Consider the following 17644-nt stretch of genomic DNA (forward strand, 5'->3'; position numbering starts at 1 on the left):
AGGTTGCACTGGAAGTCCAGGCCGAGTAGCAAGGCAGCGTAGAGGTTGGGGAGGACGTAGAGCCAGAAGCCACTGAACTCTACGCCCTGGAGGGTAAGGGTGGCGGTACAGTACCCCCGGATTGCCATGGAGTGGGATCCGGAGGCTAGGGTGATTTTTTGGTTAATGGGGTGTACCGCGTGGGAGCAGCGCCTTACCATATCGGGGTGGTACTGTCATCGACGCGGTCGCAAGGTTGTGCGGTCGGGACTGGTCGATTGTGATGGAGGCGGGACGCGGCTGATCGGCAGTGGTTGTACGCGATGATCAGCCAGATGAGATGCCCGATGAGCAGGGGTCCTGAGGCGGGGAAGGTGGCGGCGCCCACAGGGCGCACGTGGCGGGCGGCGTTAAAGATGACGGCGCCCACGGGCCGTACGTGTCATGAAGGGGGCAAGATGGCGGCGCCCACTGGCCGTACGCGGTCTGAGGCGAGGAAGATGGCGGCGCCAACGGAATGCATGTGGGGGGTGCAGGGACAATAGTGGCGATGGAACGGGCCTGGCACACAGCAGCAAAATGTCCTTTCTTCCCGCAGGCCTTGCAGAGCGCACTCCGCGCAGGGCAGCGCTGCCGGGGGTGTTTTGTCTGTCTGCAGAAGTAGCACTTAGGTCCCTGGGGTTGGTTGGCTGCTGCGCGACGCAGGCCTGGGGTTGGCTGGGGGTGTCAGCTGGTGGGGTCCACAATGGGGTGTTCGCCACAATGCACAGGAGAGGTGGGCTGAGCAGTCGAGGGCATAAGCCTGTACATTGCGGGAGGCGACCGTGAGTGAGATCGCTAGCTTCTTGGTCGCTGTGAGGTCAAGGGTAGCCCCTTCTAAGAGGCGCTGGCGGATGTAAGCTGTCCCTATGCCAGTGACGAACGCATCTCAAATTAGAGGTTCAGAACGATCAACGGCCGAAACGGCCTGGCAATCGCAGTCCCTTGCCAGGACGTGCAGGGCATGCCAGAAATCTTCCACAGACTCACCGGGGAGTTGATGTCGCGTGGAGAGGAGGTGCCTGGCGTAGATTTTGTTGGTCTGCTGAGCGTAGTTCTCCTTCAGTAGCGCCATGACCTCAGCGTAGATCAGCGCATCCCAGATGAGGGGAAAGATGTCGGAGCTCAGCCGCGTGTAAAGGATCTGGAGCTTCTGTGCCTCTGAGGGTGGTTCAGTCGCAGATCCGATGTATGCTTCAAAGCAAGCTAGCCAATGTGCGAAGGTCAACTTGGCGTTGTCTGCTTGAGGGTGCAGCTGCAGGCAATCAGGCTTGATGCGGAGATCAATCGTTTTAAATTCTCTGCGTAATAAATTTAAAAAAAAATAATTTTTATTCAAATTTTTCAACAACAAATTTTCTCCCACCAATAAAGTAAATAAGGTGTAGAAATAAACAGAAAGAGAAATCCCCCCCTCAATACAAAGCAATAAATTAATAACTTAATAACAATACAAAAGGAAAGAAAATAGCGAACACGCCGTCGCAAAAACAAACCCCCTTAACAGACCCCGGACCCCCCCCCCCCCAACCGGGGTTGCTGCTGAGATTGACCACCCTCTAACCCTCCGCGAGAAAATCGAGAAAGGGCTGTCACCGCCGGAAGAACCCTTGTACCGACCCCCTCAGGGCAAACTTAACCTTCTCCAGCCTGATGAACCCGGCCATGTCATTGATCTAGTCCTCCGGGCTCGGGGGCTTCGCGTCCCTCCACTGTAAGAGAATCCTGCACCGGGCTACTAGAGACACAAAGGCCAGGGTACCGGCCTCTCACGCCTCCTGCACTCCCGGCTCCGATGCTACACCGAAGATCGCGAGCCCCCAGCCCGGCTCCACCCTGGAACTTTCCCTCCAGCTCCTCTAGAGTCTCAAACTTCCCATCGAGGAAAAGGTCCCCCATCCACCTAATGCCTGCCCTATGCCAACTCAAAAACCCACCATCCATTCTCCCTGGTGCAAACCGGTGAATGCCCCGTATCGGGGCCCACACTGAGGCCTTCACTTCCCCCCCCTATGCCGCCTCCAGCGCCCCCAAAGTTTGAGGGACGCCACCACTACCGGACTCATAGAGTACCTTGCCGGGGGGAGTGGGAGCGGGGCCCTCACCAATGCATCCAAACTCGTACCCACACAGGACACCACCTCCAACTTCTTCCATGCGGCACCCTCCCCCTCCATCACCCACCTATGGATCATTGCCACGTTCGCAGCCCAGTAATACCCACACAAGTTGGGCAACGCCAAGCCACCTACCTCCGTTCCTCGCTCCAGGAATACCCTCCTCACTCTCGGGGACTTCCGTGCCCACACGAACCCCAGAATACTCTTGTTAACCCTCTTAAAAAAAGCCTTTGGAATCAATATGGGGAGGCACTGGAAAAGAAACAAAAACCTCGGGAGCATCATCATCTTAACTGACTGGACCCTACCCGCCAAAGAGAGTGGCAGCGCGTCCCACCTCCTGAACTCCTCCTCCATCTGTTCCACCAGCCTCGAAAAGTTTAGCCTGTGCAGGGCCCCCCAGCTCCTAGCTATCTGGACCCCAAGATATCTAAAGATCCTCTCCGTCCTCTTCAACGGGAGCTCTCCCATCTCCCTCTCCTGGTCCCCCAGGTGCAGCACTAACAGCTCACTCTTCCCCACGTTGAGCTTATAGCCCGAAAAATTCCCAAACTCCCCAAGTATCTTCAACACCTCTGGCATCCCCCCCCCCCCCCCCCCCCCCCCGCCGGATCCGCGATGTACAACAGTAAATCATCTGCGTACAGCGACAACCAGTGCTCTCTCCCTCCCCCCCCCACACACACACAATCCCCCTCCAGCTCTTCGAGTCCCTCAGCGCCATGGCCAAGGGCTCAATCGCTAACGGAAAGAGCCCCGTCCCCCGGGAAAGCCGAAAGTCCTCTGACCTCCTCCCATTCATCACCGCACTCGCTACCGGGGAGCTGTACAGCAGCCTCACCCAGCTGATGAATCCCTCACCAAACCCAAACCTGCTCAGCACTTCCCACAGGTAGCTCCACTCCACCTTGTCAAAAGCTTTCTCCGCATCCATCGATGCTACTATTTCCGCCTCCCCAGCCGCCGACGCCATCATCATAACATTAAGAAGCCGCCGTACATTGACATTCAGCTGCCTCCCCTTCACAAACCCCGTTTGGTCCTCATGGATAACCATCGGGACCACATCTTCCACCCTCCTGGACTGTACCTTCGCCAACAACTTTGCATCCACGTTGAGGAGCGAAATCGGCCCGTAAGACCCACACTGGAGGGGGTCCTTATCCCGCTTCAGGATCAGTGAGATTATTGTTCTAGACATCGTCAGGGGCAGAGCCCCCCCTCCCTCGCCTCATTCAGGGACCTCACAAGCAGCGGGCCCAGCAGATCTGAAAACCTCTTATAAAAGATTGCAAGGGTTGGGCACACTGGATATGTGGAGCTTGTTCAAGGAACAGCTATTGCATGTTCTTGATAAGTACGTACCAGTCAGGCAGGGAGGAAGGGGTCGAGCGAGGGAACCGTGGTTTACCAAAGAAGTGGAATCTCTTGTTAAGAGGAAGAAGGAGGCCTATGTGAAGATGAGGCGTGAAGTTTCAGTTGGGGCGCTTGATAGTTACAAGGAAGCGAGGAAGGATCTAAAGAGAGAGCTAAGACGAGCAAGGAGGGGACATGAGAAGTCTTTGGCAGGTAGGATCAAGGAAAACCCAAAAGCTTTCTATAGGTATGTCAGGAATAAAAGAATGACTAGGGTAAGAGTAGGGCCAGTCAAGGACAGTGGTGGGAAGTTGTGTGTGGAGGCTGAGGAGATAAGCGAGATACTAAATGAATACTTTTCGTCAGTATTCACTCAGGAAAAAGAGAATGTTGTGGAGGAGAATGCTGAGACCCAGGCTATTAGAATAGATGGCATTGAGGTGCGTAGGGAAGAAGTGTTGGCAATTCTGGACAAGGTGAAAATAGATAAGTCCCCGGGGCCTGATGGGATTTATCCTAGGATTCTCTGGGAAGCCAGGGAAGAGATTGCTGAGCCTTTGGCTTTGATTTTTATGTCATCATTGGCTACAGGAATAGTGCCAGAGGACTGGAGGATAGCAAATGTGGTCCCTTTGTTCAAGAAGGGGAGTAGAGATAACCCCGGTAACTATAGGCCGGTGAGCCTCACGTCTGTTGTGGGTAAAGTCTTGGAGAGGATTATAAGAGATACGATTTATAATCATCCAGATAGGAATAATATGATTAGGGATAGTCAGCATGGTTTTGTGAAGGGTAGGTCATGCCTCACAAACCTTATCGAGTTCTTTGAGAAGGTGACTGAACAGGTAGACGAGGGTAGAGCAGTTGATGTGGTGTATATGGATTTCAGTAAAGCGTTTGATAAGGTTCCCCACGGTAGTCTATTGCAGAAAATACGGAGGCTGGGGATTGAGGGTGATTTAGAGATGTGGATCAGAAATTGGCTAGTTGAAAGAAGACAGAGAGTGGTAGTTGATGGGAAATGTTCAGAATGGAGTTCAGTTACGAGTGGCGTACCACAAGGATCTGTTCTGGGGCCGTTGCTGTTTGTCATTTTTATAAATGACCTAGAGGAGGGCACAGAAGGTTGGGTGAGTAAATTTGCCGACGACACTAAAGTCGGTGGAGTTGACGACAGTGTGGAAGGATGTTGCAGGTTACAGAGGGACATAGATAAGCTGCAGAGCTGGGCTGAGAGGTGGCAAATGGAGTTTAATGTAGAGAAGTGTGAGGTGATTCACTTTGGAAAGAATAACAGGAATGCGGAATATTTGGCTAATGGTAAAATTCTTAGCAGTGTGGATGAGCAGAGGGATCTCGGTGTCCATGTACATAGATCCCTGAAAGTTGCCACCCAGGTTGATAGGGTTGTGAAGAAGGCCTATGGTGTGTTGGCCTTTATTGGTAGAGGGATTGAGTTCCGGAGCCATGAGGTCATGTTGCAGCTGTACAAATCTCTGGTACGGCCGCATTTGGAGTATTGCGTACAGTTCTGGTCGCCTCATTATAGGAAGGACGTGGAAGCTTTGGAACAGGTGCAGTGGAGATTTACCAGGATGTTGCCTGGTATGGAGGGAAAATCTTATGAGGAAAGGCTGATGGACTTGAGGTTGTTTTCGTTAGAGAGAAGAAGGTTAAGAGGTGACTTAATAGAGGCATACAAAATGATCAGAGGGTTAGATAGGGTGGACAGCGAGAGCCTTCTCCCGCGGATGGAGGTGGCTAGCACGAGGGGACATAGCCTTAAATTGAGGGGTAATAGATATAGGACAGAGGTCAGAGGTGGGTTTTTTACGCAAAGAGTGGTGAGGCCGTGGAATGCCCTACCTGCAACAGTAGTGAACTCGCCAACATTGAGGGCATTTAAAAGTTTATTGGATAAGCATATGGATGATAAGGGCATAGTGTAGGTTAGATGGCCCTTAGTTTTTGACTTCCCATGTCGGTGCAACATCGTGGGCCGAAGGGCCTGTACTGCGCTGTATCGTTCTATGTTCTATGTTCTAAAACTCCACCGGGAACCCGTCAGGTCCCGGTGCTTTCCCTGTCTGCATGCTCCCCACGCCTCCATCAGCTCCTCCAACTCGATTGGGGCCCCCAGACCCTCCACCCGCTCATCCTCTACTCTTGGGAACTCCAGCTTATCCAGAAAACAGTCCATCCCGCCCACCTCCCTAGGGGGCACCGACCGGTACAGCTCCTCGTAAAATGATCTGAACACCCCATTAATGTCCCTGCCGCTCCGCACCAAGTTCCCTCTTGCATCTGTGACTCCCCCTATCTCTCTCGCTGCCTCCCGCTCCCCTTGAAGTCTACCACTCACCATTACGTATCTACCTCCACTGTCCGCCACCACACGCGACGCAACAAACGACAAGCTCTTGCCAACTAAGATCACCACCCCTCGATTCTTCGCATCTAGCCCCGAGTGAAACACCTGCTCCACCCAGCCTCTTCTTAGCCTCACCTGATCCTCCACCTTGAGGTGCGTCTCCTGGAGCATAGCCACCTCTGCTCCCAGCCCCTTCAGGTGCGTCAAGACCCGTGACCGCTTCACCGACCCATTCAGCCCCCTCACGTTCCATGTGACCAGCTGAATCTGGGGGGTCTTCCCCCTCCCTCTGCGCCGGTCAGCCATAGCTCTCCCTGGGCTCACAACATGCCCGCAGAACCCCCCCAGGCGCGTTCCCCATGGTGGCAGACCCCCCCCCAACCTCCGCCTTCACCAGCCATTCCCCTACGGCCCCTGCAGCAGCAACCCGGTACCCCCCCTGCTTCCCACCCCCCCCCCCAAGTCCCCCCACCCCCCCCAAGCTAGGGCCCCCCCAGCTGTGTAACCCCTTCCATTGTACGTCCGTAAGTCAGCTGACCCCGGCTGCTCCCGCCATCTCAACAAACCCCCCCCGATGCAACACAACCACCATTCCCCCCTCCCAGTGCCGGCCCCGCCCACTACTCCTCCAGCGTGGGAAGATAAGCACAGTGGATGTGTTCCCACACGGGGAAAAGTTCAACCAGTACCGCTGTGGGCCCTTAAAAGAGCCCTAAAGACCAAAAATAGCGGGAGCTACCGAACGTGTGCCTTAGCTCTGCATCACCGCAACTGGAAGTCCTTCTGCGTAATAAATTGATGCACTATCAATTATGACGAGACGAGAGTAGAGTGTAATCGAGGCTTTATTACGCAGAGATGTGTAGCCTCCCCCAGCTGCTGCCAAAATGGCTGCAGCTCGGAGAGCCCACACATTTATACTCCGTCTACTGGGCAGAACCAGCAGGCAGGGATCTACCCCCGTACCTGTAGTAGAGGAGCCTTACCATAATACACCTCATATGCGGTACATACAATACAACAGTGGTGACTACCACACTTGGATGATGTGCTCATTACGGGTACCACCGACAAGGAGCACATGGAAAACCTGGAGGAAGTGCTCAGATGGTTCTCCCAAGTTGGTGCCCGGCTTAAGAGGAGCAAATGCCCGTTCAGACCAAAGATGGTAAGGTACTTGGAGTACAGTGTAGACAGGGATGACCTGCACCTTGTGCAGGAGAAGGTTCAGGCCATAAAAGGGGCCCCTACTTCGAGAAATGCCACTGAACTCTGGTCCTTCTTGGGCCTCGTGAATTAATATGGAAAATCCATCTCCAACTTGACCACTCTGTTGACACCCCTTCACATATTTGTTTTAAAAAAAATATTTTTATTGAGGCATTTATATATATATGCATCAAACACAACCATAACACAAAAAGCTAGCAAACATCAATGCAAATAACCAAAAAAAAAAAATATCTGATACTCCACCGTCCCACCTCCCCGAACTCCTTTTTAAACGCCCCCCACCCTCCGGCCCCCGCCCCGCCACTCCTCCACTGGTGACATCTTAACTATCTTCAAATTAGTCGATGAATGGCTGTCATTTCCGGGCAATACCTTCCACAGACCCTCTTGAGGCGAACTTTATCTTCTCCAGCCTGAGGAACACTTAGGTCGCTCACCAAAATTCTCGTTTTTAAAAAAAATGTATTTTACAAACATATATCAAAACAGGTTATAGTGGATAAACACCCCGGGAAACATGCTTCCCTACAACAACTATACAGTCTGTACAGACTTTTCCCCTTTTTCACGCCCCTCTCCCCCGCGACGAACAGCCCTGCAAATACGGTCACAAACATCTTCACCTTTCTTCAAACCCCTCTGAAGAGCTCCTCAATTTATACTTTATCATCTCTAATCGCAGGAAGTCATACAGATCATTCAACCAAGCCGCTACCCCCGGTGGCGATGCCAACCGCCACTCCAGCAAAATTTGCCGCTGTGTAATCAGAGAGGCGAAGGCCAAGATATCGGCCTTCCTCCTCTCTATGAGCTCCGGCTTCTCTGAAACCCCAAATAAATATCACCACCAAAGGGTCTGGGTCCACCTCCTCCTCCACTATCCTGGCTAAGACCGCGAACGATCCCGCCCAGAATCTTCCTAATTTTCCGCAACCCCAAAATATGTGTGCATGATTTGCTGCTCCCCGCCCGCACCTCTCATACGTATCTGCTACCCCCTGAAAGAACCCACTCATTCTTGCCTGAGTCATATGCACCCTGTGCACCACCTTAAACTGTATTAGGCTCACCCTTGCACAAGAGGAGGTCCCGTTTACCCTTCGCAGTGCCTCACTCCATACTCTCCAATTGCTCTCTATTCCCAACTCTGCTTCCCATTTCTCCTTGATCTTCACCACCCGCTCGCCTCCCTGCTCCCCCAACCACTTATATATATCCCCAATTCTTCCCTCCCCTTCCACATCTGGAAGCGTCAGTCGCTCCAGCAATCCCGGCAATCTAGGGATCCCTTTCCAGACCTTTTGTGCAGTCCCTAACCTGCAGATACCTGAACTCACTCCCCCTCGGCAGCTCTACCCTCTCCCTTAGCTCCTCCAGACTTGCGAACCCTTCCTCCAAATACAAATCCCTCACCTTGACCAGCCCCACTTCCCTCCACCTCCTGTATACACTATCCATCAACTGGGACTTAATAAAAATCACCTCATAAAAGTTGGCCCAGATTGGGATCGGCGTGTTCGATATTCCCGATTTGGACCTTTGCACAGTAAGCCATGTTGCGGCCCTTGCTTTTATCATTGAATTAACTTCGTTTGAATTTACCTTTGCAGCCCTCCTGAGCTTTTATGCAGGCGATGAGGAAAACTACGGGCTGCGATTCTTGACACCCTGACTGCATCGGAATTTCCAGCATGAGACCGAGGCCAGCAGGAAATGCCGCTTTTCGGAAGACTAGAGTCCTTTGATACAGGCATAGAAGATGAGCCCAATATACCGAACAGATGAGGCATTTCTTCCAGGCAAATGGTATTGTTCGTGACGATTGGCAAAAGTAATGCGGTAATATTCCTGACCACCTACGTGGCCGCGATATTCAGTGCAGTCAAGAGACACACCAACCCGGTGACCCCGGACTCGAGAACCTTTAGTGAACCTGTGGAACTTGTTGCGAATCATTATGACCCTAAATTGTCAGCAATAATGCAGAGGTACCGGTTTAGTAAGGCTGGTAAACTCCTGGGAATCAATTACAAAGTTTCTGATGCATCGTTGCAAGTTAGCTGAGCATTGTGACTTCAGCCCATCCCTCCCTGAGATGTTGAGAGATCATTTGGGGACCCAGCTACAAGCAAAACAATGTCTTGGTCAGACCTGCTGGTCAAGGGCCACTACAGCCCAATGGGACATCTCCCCAGAGGACAAGGCGGAGTACCCTCAACAGTGTTACATTTACGGCTGCAGGAATCGTGGCGGTCGAGGTTACCAGAATCGGCAGCGAGCGTGCCACCCTGACCAGGTGGCACAAGAACCCCGAGCCAGGGCTTTGCTTCCTTCCCACCCAAGGAAGAATCATAGAATTTACAGTGCAGAAGGAGGCCATTTGGCCCATCAAGTCTGCACCGGCCCTTGAAAACGGTACCCCACTTAAGTCCACGCCTCCACCCCATCCCCGTAACCCAGTAACCCCACCTAACCTTTTGGACACTCAGGGCAATTTAGCACGGCCAATCCACCTACCCTGCACATCTTTGGAATCTGGGAGGAAACTGGAGCACCCGGAGCAAACACACGCAGACACAGGGAGAAAGTGCAAACTCCAGGGCAAGAGTTATAGCTGGGAGAAGGGAAATTATGATGCCATTAGACATGACTTAGGATGTGTTGGTTGGAGAAGTAGGCTGCAAGGGTTGGGCACACTGGATATGTGGAGCTTGTTCAAGGAACAGCTATTGCATGTTCTTGATAAGTACGTACCAGTCAGGCAGGGAGGAAGGGATCGAGCGAGGGAACCGTGGTTTACCAAAGAAGTGGAATCTCTTGTTAAGAGGAAGAAGGAGGCCTATGTGAAGATGAGGCATGAAGTTTCAGTTGGGGCACTTGATAGTTACAAGGAAGCGAGGAAGGATCTAAAGAGAGAGCTGAGACGAGCAAGGAGGGGACATGAGAAGTCTTTGGCAGGTAGGATCAAGGAAAACCCAAAAGCTTTCTATAGGTATGTCAGGAATAAAAGAATGACTAGGGTAAGAGTAGGGCCAGTCAAGGACAGTGGTGGGAAGTTGTGTGTGGAGGCTGAGGAGATAAGCGAGATACTAAATGAATACTTTTCGTCAGTATTCACTCAAGAAAAAGATAATATTGTGGAGGAGAATGCTGAGACCCAGGCTATTAGAATAGATGGCATTGAGGTGCGTAGGGAAGAAGTGTTGGCAATTCTGGACAAGGTGAAAATAGATAAGTCCCCGGGGCCGGATGGGATTTATCCTAGGATTCTCTGGGAAGCCAGGGAAGAAATTGCTGAGCCTTTGGCGTTGATTTTTAGGTCATCATTGGCTACAGGAATAGTGCCAGAGGACTGGAGGATAGCAAATGTGGTCCCTTTGTTCAAGAAGGGGAGTAGAGATAACCCCGGTAACTATAGGCCGGTGAGCCTAACGTCTGTGGTGGGTAAAGTCTTGGAGAGGATTATAAAAGATACGATTTATAATCATCTAGATAGGAATAATATGATTAGGGACAGTCAGCATGGTTTTGTGAAGGGTAGGTCATGCCTCACAAACCTTATCGAGTTCTTTGAGAAGGTGACTGAACAGGTAGATGAGGGTAGAGCAGTTGATGTGGTGTATATGGATTTCAGTAAAGCGTTTGATAAGGTTCCCCACGGTCGGCTATTGCAGAAAATACGGAGGCTGGGGATTGAGGGTGATTTAGAGATGTGGATCAGAAATTGGCTAGTTGAAAGAAGACAGAGAGTGGTAGTTGATGGGAAATGTTCAGAATGGAGTTCAGTTACGAGTGGCGTACCACAAGGATCTGTTCTGGGGCCGTTGCTGTTTGTCATTTTTATAAATGACCTAGAGGAGGGCGCAGAAGGATGGGTGAGTAAATTTGCAGACAACACTAAAGTCGGTGGAGTTGTAGACAGTGCGGAAGGATGTTGCAGGTTACAGAGGGACATAGATAAGCTGCAGAGCTGGGCTGAGAGGTGGCAAATGGAGTTTAATGTGGAGAAGTGTGAGGTGATTCACTTTGGAAAGAATAACAGAAATGCGGAATATTTGGCGCATGGTAAAATTCTTGGTAGTGTGGATGAGCAGAGGGATCTCGGTGTCCATGTACATGGATCCCTGAAAGTTGCCACCCAGGTTGATAGGGTTGTGAAGAAGGCCTATGGTGTGTTGGCCTTTATTGGTAGAGGGATTGAGTTCCGGAGCCATGAGGTCATGTTGCAGTTGTACAAAACTCTAGTACGGCCGCATTTGGAGTATTGCGTACAGTTCTGGTCGCCTCATTATAGGAAGGACGTGGAAGCTTTGGAACGGGTGCAGAGGAGATTTACCAGGATGTTGCCTGGTATGGAGGGAAAATCTTATGAGGAAAGGCTGATGGACTTGAGGTTGTTTTCGTTAGAGAGAAGAAGGTTAAGAGGTGACTTAATAGAGGCATACAAAATGATCAGAGGGTTAGATAGGGTGGACAGCGAGAGCCTTCTCCCGCGGATGGAGGTGGCTAGCACGAGGGGACATAGCCTTAAATTGAGGGGTAATAGATATAGGACAGAGGTCAGAGGTGGGTTTTTTACGCAAAGAGTGGTGAGGCCGTGGAATGCCCTACCTGCAGCAGTAGTGAACACGCCAACATTGAGGGCATTTAAACATTTATTGGATAAGCACATGGATGATAAGGGCATAGTGTAGGTTAGATGGCCTTTACATTTTTTCCATGTCGGTGCAACATCGAGGGCCGAAGGGCTTGTACTGCACTGTATCGTTCTATGTTCTATGTTCCACACAGACAGTCCATAAGACCAGAAGATATAGGAGCACAATTAGGCCACTCGGCCCATCGAGTCTGCTCCGCCATTCAATCATGGCTGATATTTTTCTCATCCCCATTCTCCTGCCTTCTCCCCATAACCCCTGATCCCCTTATTAATCAAGAACCTATGTATCTCTGTCTTAAAGATACTCAGTGATTTGACCTCACAGCCTTCTGCGGCACAAGGTTCCACAGAGTCACCCTTTCGACTATTTTGTGATGGGCAGCACGGGAGCACAGTGGTTAGCAGTGTTCTTTCACAGCACCAGGGACCCAGGTTCAATTCCCGGCTTGGGTCATTGTCTGTGTGGAGTCTGCACGTTCTCCCCATGTTTGCGTGGATTTCCTCCTGGTGCTCTGGTTTCCTCCCACAGGTCCCAAAAGACGTGCTGTTAGGGATAATTTGGACATTCTGAATTCCCCCTTTGTGTACCCGAACAGGTGCCAGAGTGTGGCGACTCGGAGATTTTCACAGTAACATCACTGCGGTATTAATGGATTGCCTACTTGTGTCACGAATAAAGATTATTAAGATTACTATTATTATGGACAGGACGTTGTTGGTGGGGGTGGTCGATTCAGACTACTCAGCGATTGTGGTTTCAGACCATGCGCCAAATTGGGTGGTTCGCATGTGGGGGGCGGGGGGGGGGGGGGGGGGGGGGGTGTGGCGGCCAGCGCCCGGAATGGAGGTTAGATGTGGGACTGTTAGCGGGTGAGGAGGTTTGTGAGCGGGTGTGAGCTATATTCAGGACTATGTGGAGTTGAATGACACGGGGGAGGTTGTGGCCACCACACTATGGGAGGCGTTAAAAGCAGTGGTGAGGGGGGAGTTTATATCAATACAGGCGCCTAGAGACAAGGAGCGGGCGGAGATTGCGAGGTTAGTGGATGAGATCCTGCAGGTGGCTTGGAGGTATTCGGAGGCCGCGGAGGCTGGGTTGTTCAGGGAGCGGCTCAAACTCCAGATAGGGTAAGGCAGTTGGGCAGCTGAGGAGGGCCAGGAGGGTAATCTATGAATATGTGGAAAAGGCAAGTAGGATGTTGGCACATCAACTGAGGAAGCACGAGGCGTCGAGAGCGATTGGGAAGGTAAAAGATAGGAGGGGGAACATGGTCTTAGACCTGGTAAGGATGAATGGGGTGTTTCAGAACTTTTATAAGAGGCTATATGATTTGTAACCCCTGGCCAGGGTGGAGGGAATGAGGCACTTCTTAGATGGGTTGGAATTCCCTAAGGTGGAGGAGGACCTGGTGGAGGGATTGGGAGTCCCCATTGGGCTGCTGGAGGTGTTGGAGAGTATGGGGCGATGCAGGCGGGGAAGGTCCCTGGCGCAGATTGGTTCACAGTGGAATTTTATAAGAACTCTTCGGGGACCCTGGGGCCCCTGCTGGTAAGGGCATTCAATGAGGCGAGGAAAAAGGGATGCTCTCCCCACGTTATCGCAGACCTCGATCTCCTTAATCTTAAAGAGGGAAAAAAGAGGGATAAGGGATAAGAGCAGAGTGGGTCCTACCAGCCAATTTCATTGCTAAAGGTAGACGGTAAGTTTCTGGCCAAGGATTTTGCCTCACGGATTGAGGACTGTGTGCCAGGGTTAATAGAGGAAGATCGAACAGGGTTTGTAAAGGGGTCATAGATCATAGAATTTATAGTGCAGAAGGAGGCCATTCGGCCCATCGAGTCTGCACCGGCTCCTGGAAAGAGCAGCCTACCCAAGGTTAACACCTCCACCCTATCCCCATAACCCAGTAACCCCACCCAACACTAAAGGAAATTTTGGACACTAAGGGCAATTTATCATGGCCAATCCACCTAACCTGCACATTTTTGGACTGTGGGAGGAAACCGGAGCACCCGGAGGAAACCCACGCACACACGGGGAGGATGTGCAGACTCCACACAGACATTGACCCAAGCCAGAATCGAACCTGGGACCCTGGAGCTGTGAAGCGATTGTACTATCCACAATGCTACCGTGCTGCCCCCAGCTGTCAGCTAATATTAGGACGTGTGCAATCAGTGAAGATGGCGGTTCTCCCGAGGTTCTTAGTTGCGTTCCAGAATCTCCCGATCTTTATCCCAAAGGCATTTTTTTGGAGGGCTAATGTACTGATTTTGGGGTTTGTCTGGGCGGGTAAAGCCCCGGGGGTCAGGAAGGTGCTGCTGGAGCAGCGACGAGGGGGAGCGGGTTGGATCTTCCAAATTTGATGAATTATGATTGGGTGGCAAATATAGCCATGGTTAGGAAGTGGGTGGTGGGGTGGGGTCAGTATAGGAGCAGATGGAGGCAGCCTTATGTAAGGACTTGAGCCGAGGGGCACTGTTTTTAAAAAAAATAATTTTTATTAAGATTTTTACAAAATATAAACATCACAACAATATTAACAGAACAACCGCGGTAAAAACCCAAGAACAACACCCAGCCAACTTCAAAAGCAACTGCAAACAAAAGAAAAAAACAAAAAATCACCCAAACAACAAAAGGGAAAGAGATAACACCCGCCACATCCCACAAACCCATGTACACAGTTCTCCCTCCCACCGAACCAAACCCCTCCCACCCCCGGGTTGCTGCTGCTGCCGGCCTATTTCCCTACCATTCCGCCAGGAAGGGCTGCCACCGCCTAAGGAACCCTTGTACTGATCCCCTCAGGGCAAATTTCACCTTCTCCAATTTAATGAACCCCGCCATATCATTGATCCAGGCCTCCACGCTTGGGGGCCTCGCATCCTTCCATTGGAGCAAGATCCTCCGCCGGGCTACTAGGGACGCAAAGGCCAGAACACTGGCCTCTTTCGCCTCCTGCGCTCCCGGCTCCACTGCAACCCCAAAAATTGCGAGTCCCCAGCCTGGCTTGACCCTGGATCTCACCACCCTCGACACCGTCCTTGCTACCCCCTTCCAAAACTCCCCCAGCGCCGGGCATGCCCAAAACATATGGGCGTGGTTCACTGGGCTCCCCAAGCACCTAGCACACCTGTCTTCACCCCCTAAAAACCTACTCATCCTCGTCCCAGTCATTTGGGCCCTATGCAGCACCTTGAACTGGATGAGGCTAAGCCTCGCAGGAAGAGGAGGAATTCACTCTCTCCAGGGCATCCGCCCACGTCCCCTCCTCAATCTCCTCACCCAGCTCCTCTTCCCATTTCCCCTTCAGTTCCTCCACCGAGGCCTCGTCTACCTCCTGCATTACCCGGTATGTGTCCGAAATCCTCCCTCCTCCAACCCACACCCTCGAGAGCACCCTGTCCCGCACCTCACGTGGGGGCAGCAAGGGGAACCCCTCCACCTGCCGCCTGGCCAACGGCCTCGGGGCACTGTTGACGGCACCTCTGCCATTCTCGCCAGCCAAGTGCTCCACAAGTCCAGTAGTGGTGGTAGCCCTGAGGGTATGGGGACAGTGGCGACAGCACCTGAGGTGAGAGGGGGCCTCGGGGGAACTTGTATTCCACGAGTTCCAAGGGGAGGTCAATTGGGATGGCCCCATGGATCTCATGAGGGTCAGTACACACGATAGCATCCATGATAGTTACAGCTTCGGGCGTTCATTCATCCTAGCTGCTTTTGTGGGACAGCAGCGGATGGAGAAATGGCTCCTCTGGGACAAAGGGTATACCCTCAGAAGGTGGATGAAGACGCCAGTCCGGTGGCCACAAACACCCGCTGAAACTTGCTCCAACGAGGCTCATGTGTAAATGCATACGCTGGTCAAGCAGGTGACTGGACTGCTCAAGATGTGGTTCCGGTGCCTGGACCGGTGGGGGAACCCTCCAATGCAGCCTCCAGAAGGTGTCCCACATCATAATGGTCTCCTGTACTCTGCATAACCTGGCATTGCAGTGGAGAAAGCAGCTGGATTAGGCGAAGATGGAGGAGCATCTCATTTTCTTCGATGATGAGGATGTTGAGAATGACGGTGGCGGGCAAGCCACGAGGAGGAGGAGGAAGGATCTTGGGCGATGGCTCGCATCCACATAGGGCGAAGGACTCATTGACTCTCGGTTTGGTGATGACCAGGACTAGGGTGTGAAGACCTCTCCCAGCATGAGGTCTCACTTCTTCTAACTAATGTGAGGCCTACAGGAGGACACTAACACAGTCGCTCTGTTCAGCGACTGACTGAACGCTGCCGAAAAATGATAATGACTTGCAGCGAGGTCAGAGCGATGCTCATCTTAACCTCTGCAAAAATCTGACTCCTGCCTGACAAAGAGCTGAACGTGACCTGCCACTGAAAGGAGTGATACAGATGTGCATTGAGGCAGAATAACACATCTCAGCTGTTACTGCCTCTTCTGAGGTTATGAGACCCAATATATTTTACATCTTGATGACGGACAGACTCTCTCACATTTGCAGCTGATGGCATCCACATAACCAAAGAATGCTGACACCCATAAATGCTTTGAGCGTTGATGTGCAGGGTGGGGAGGAGACCTTGCATGGATGGTTCGTTGGGGCTGGGAGGCATGAGTCAGGATAAAAATTGTATTATTGTGCCTTCAGTGTTGGAGACACATTGCACTGCCATTCTCACACTACACAGGGAGGAAGCATGGGGGTTTGTGGAATGTGGTGCCATGATATTATTGCGTCGTGGCTTTTTATGGATGATCAAAGTAATTTTTAATGCTAGCTATTTATTACAATGGTCTCTTTTCTCTATTAGTGCCTCAGTTCACTTGTGGCCATCATTCCTTAGTCTTCCTCACCCTCCCGCTATGTCTAGGTGTATCATTAGGATCCACGGCAGAGATTGAGATGGCCTACTGATTTCCATGCCGTGTTGCCTGAGGTGTGCTTGGCAGGTGTCCCCTGGGGGGGGGGGGGGGGGGGGGGGGGTCTGGACCTTGAGGTCCTGGCCTGCTTTCGGGCAGCATGGGTATTGCACTGCAGTCCATCTCAGTGTGCGGATTGGAGGTGTTTCGCTCACAGGGCGGGGGGTGTCGGAAAGGCTGGACACCCCCAGGGTTGAAGGACCCGGGCTGTGCTCCTGCTTCAGGAGTCTGGGACTCCTCGGCTCTCCATGGGATAGAGGGGTAGCTAAAATGGGATCCACAATCCCCACCGTCCTCTGGGGCTGACACTCGTGGAGTCCCACTACTGCCTGCACCGTACAGTCAGAGACCTGCACAATGGAACTCAGGCTCTTGGCCATGAGCCGAACCATGGAGTGGACAACCCCTCCATGGAGTGCACGTTCTGCCAAGGTTTCCACTGCGGATGCCACCCTGGCATTGTTGGCCTCATTGAGTCGGACTGACCATCTCCTTGAACATGAGGCAATGGGCTTCTTCCAGTTGACCTTGCAGTCCGAGGTGGATTGCTGCCATCCCTCCCTGATGCTGCAACTCTGCCTTTGCAGTTCCAGCAGCTCTGGGATCACTGTACCCTGGAGTGCATCAACGTCCAGGACTCAGCAGAGTCCTACAATCCGGCATTTTTCTGAGTGCTGGATTGCTGGGATGTACCTGCCTCCATCTGCTGTGGATCATCAGGTGTGAGGTGTTTAACAGTGACCCACAAGCCTGCCTACCACGTAATTTCATCAAGGCACTAATATCTGCACTGGTTGAAGATGCGGGTGACGGGTGTGATGCCTTGTCAATCCTGGGCTCCAAGATGTGTGCCTCTGAGCTGCTTGTGTCTGTGGTGTCCAGGGGCTGCGGGTTTCTCTTGCAATGAGACAATTGGGAAGAGTGCAGGCGGAAGTCGTACTACATCAT

The 17644-nt window shown here is 52.0% G+C and overlaps 1 protein-coding gene across 1 annotated transcript in view; it reads right to left on the bottom strand.

Annotated features, from left to right (window-relative positions):
• LOC119969286 (purine nucleoside phosphorylase LACC1-like) overlaps window positions 1–17644 on the bottom strand; it is a 190105-nt gene that overhangs the window by 46435 nt on the left and 126026 nt on the right. The window lies entirely within an intron of this gene.

Source organism: Scyliorhinus canicula, chromosome 7, assembly GCF_902713615.1.
Source record: "Scyliorhinus canicula chromosome 7, sScyCan1.1, whole genome shotgun sequence".
Taxonomy (NCBI): domain Eukaryota; kingdom Metazoa; phylum Chordata; class Chondrichthyes; order Carcharhiniformes; family Scyliorhinidae; genus Scyliorhinus; species Scyliorhinus canicula.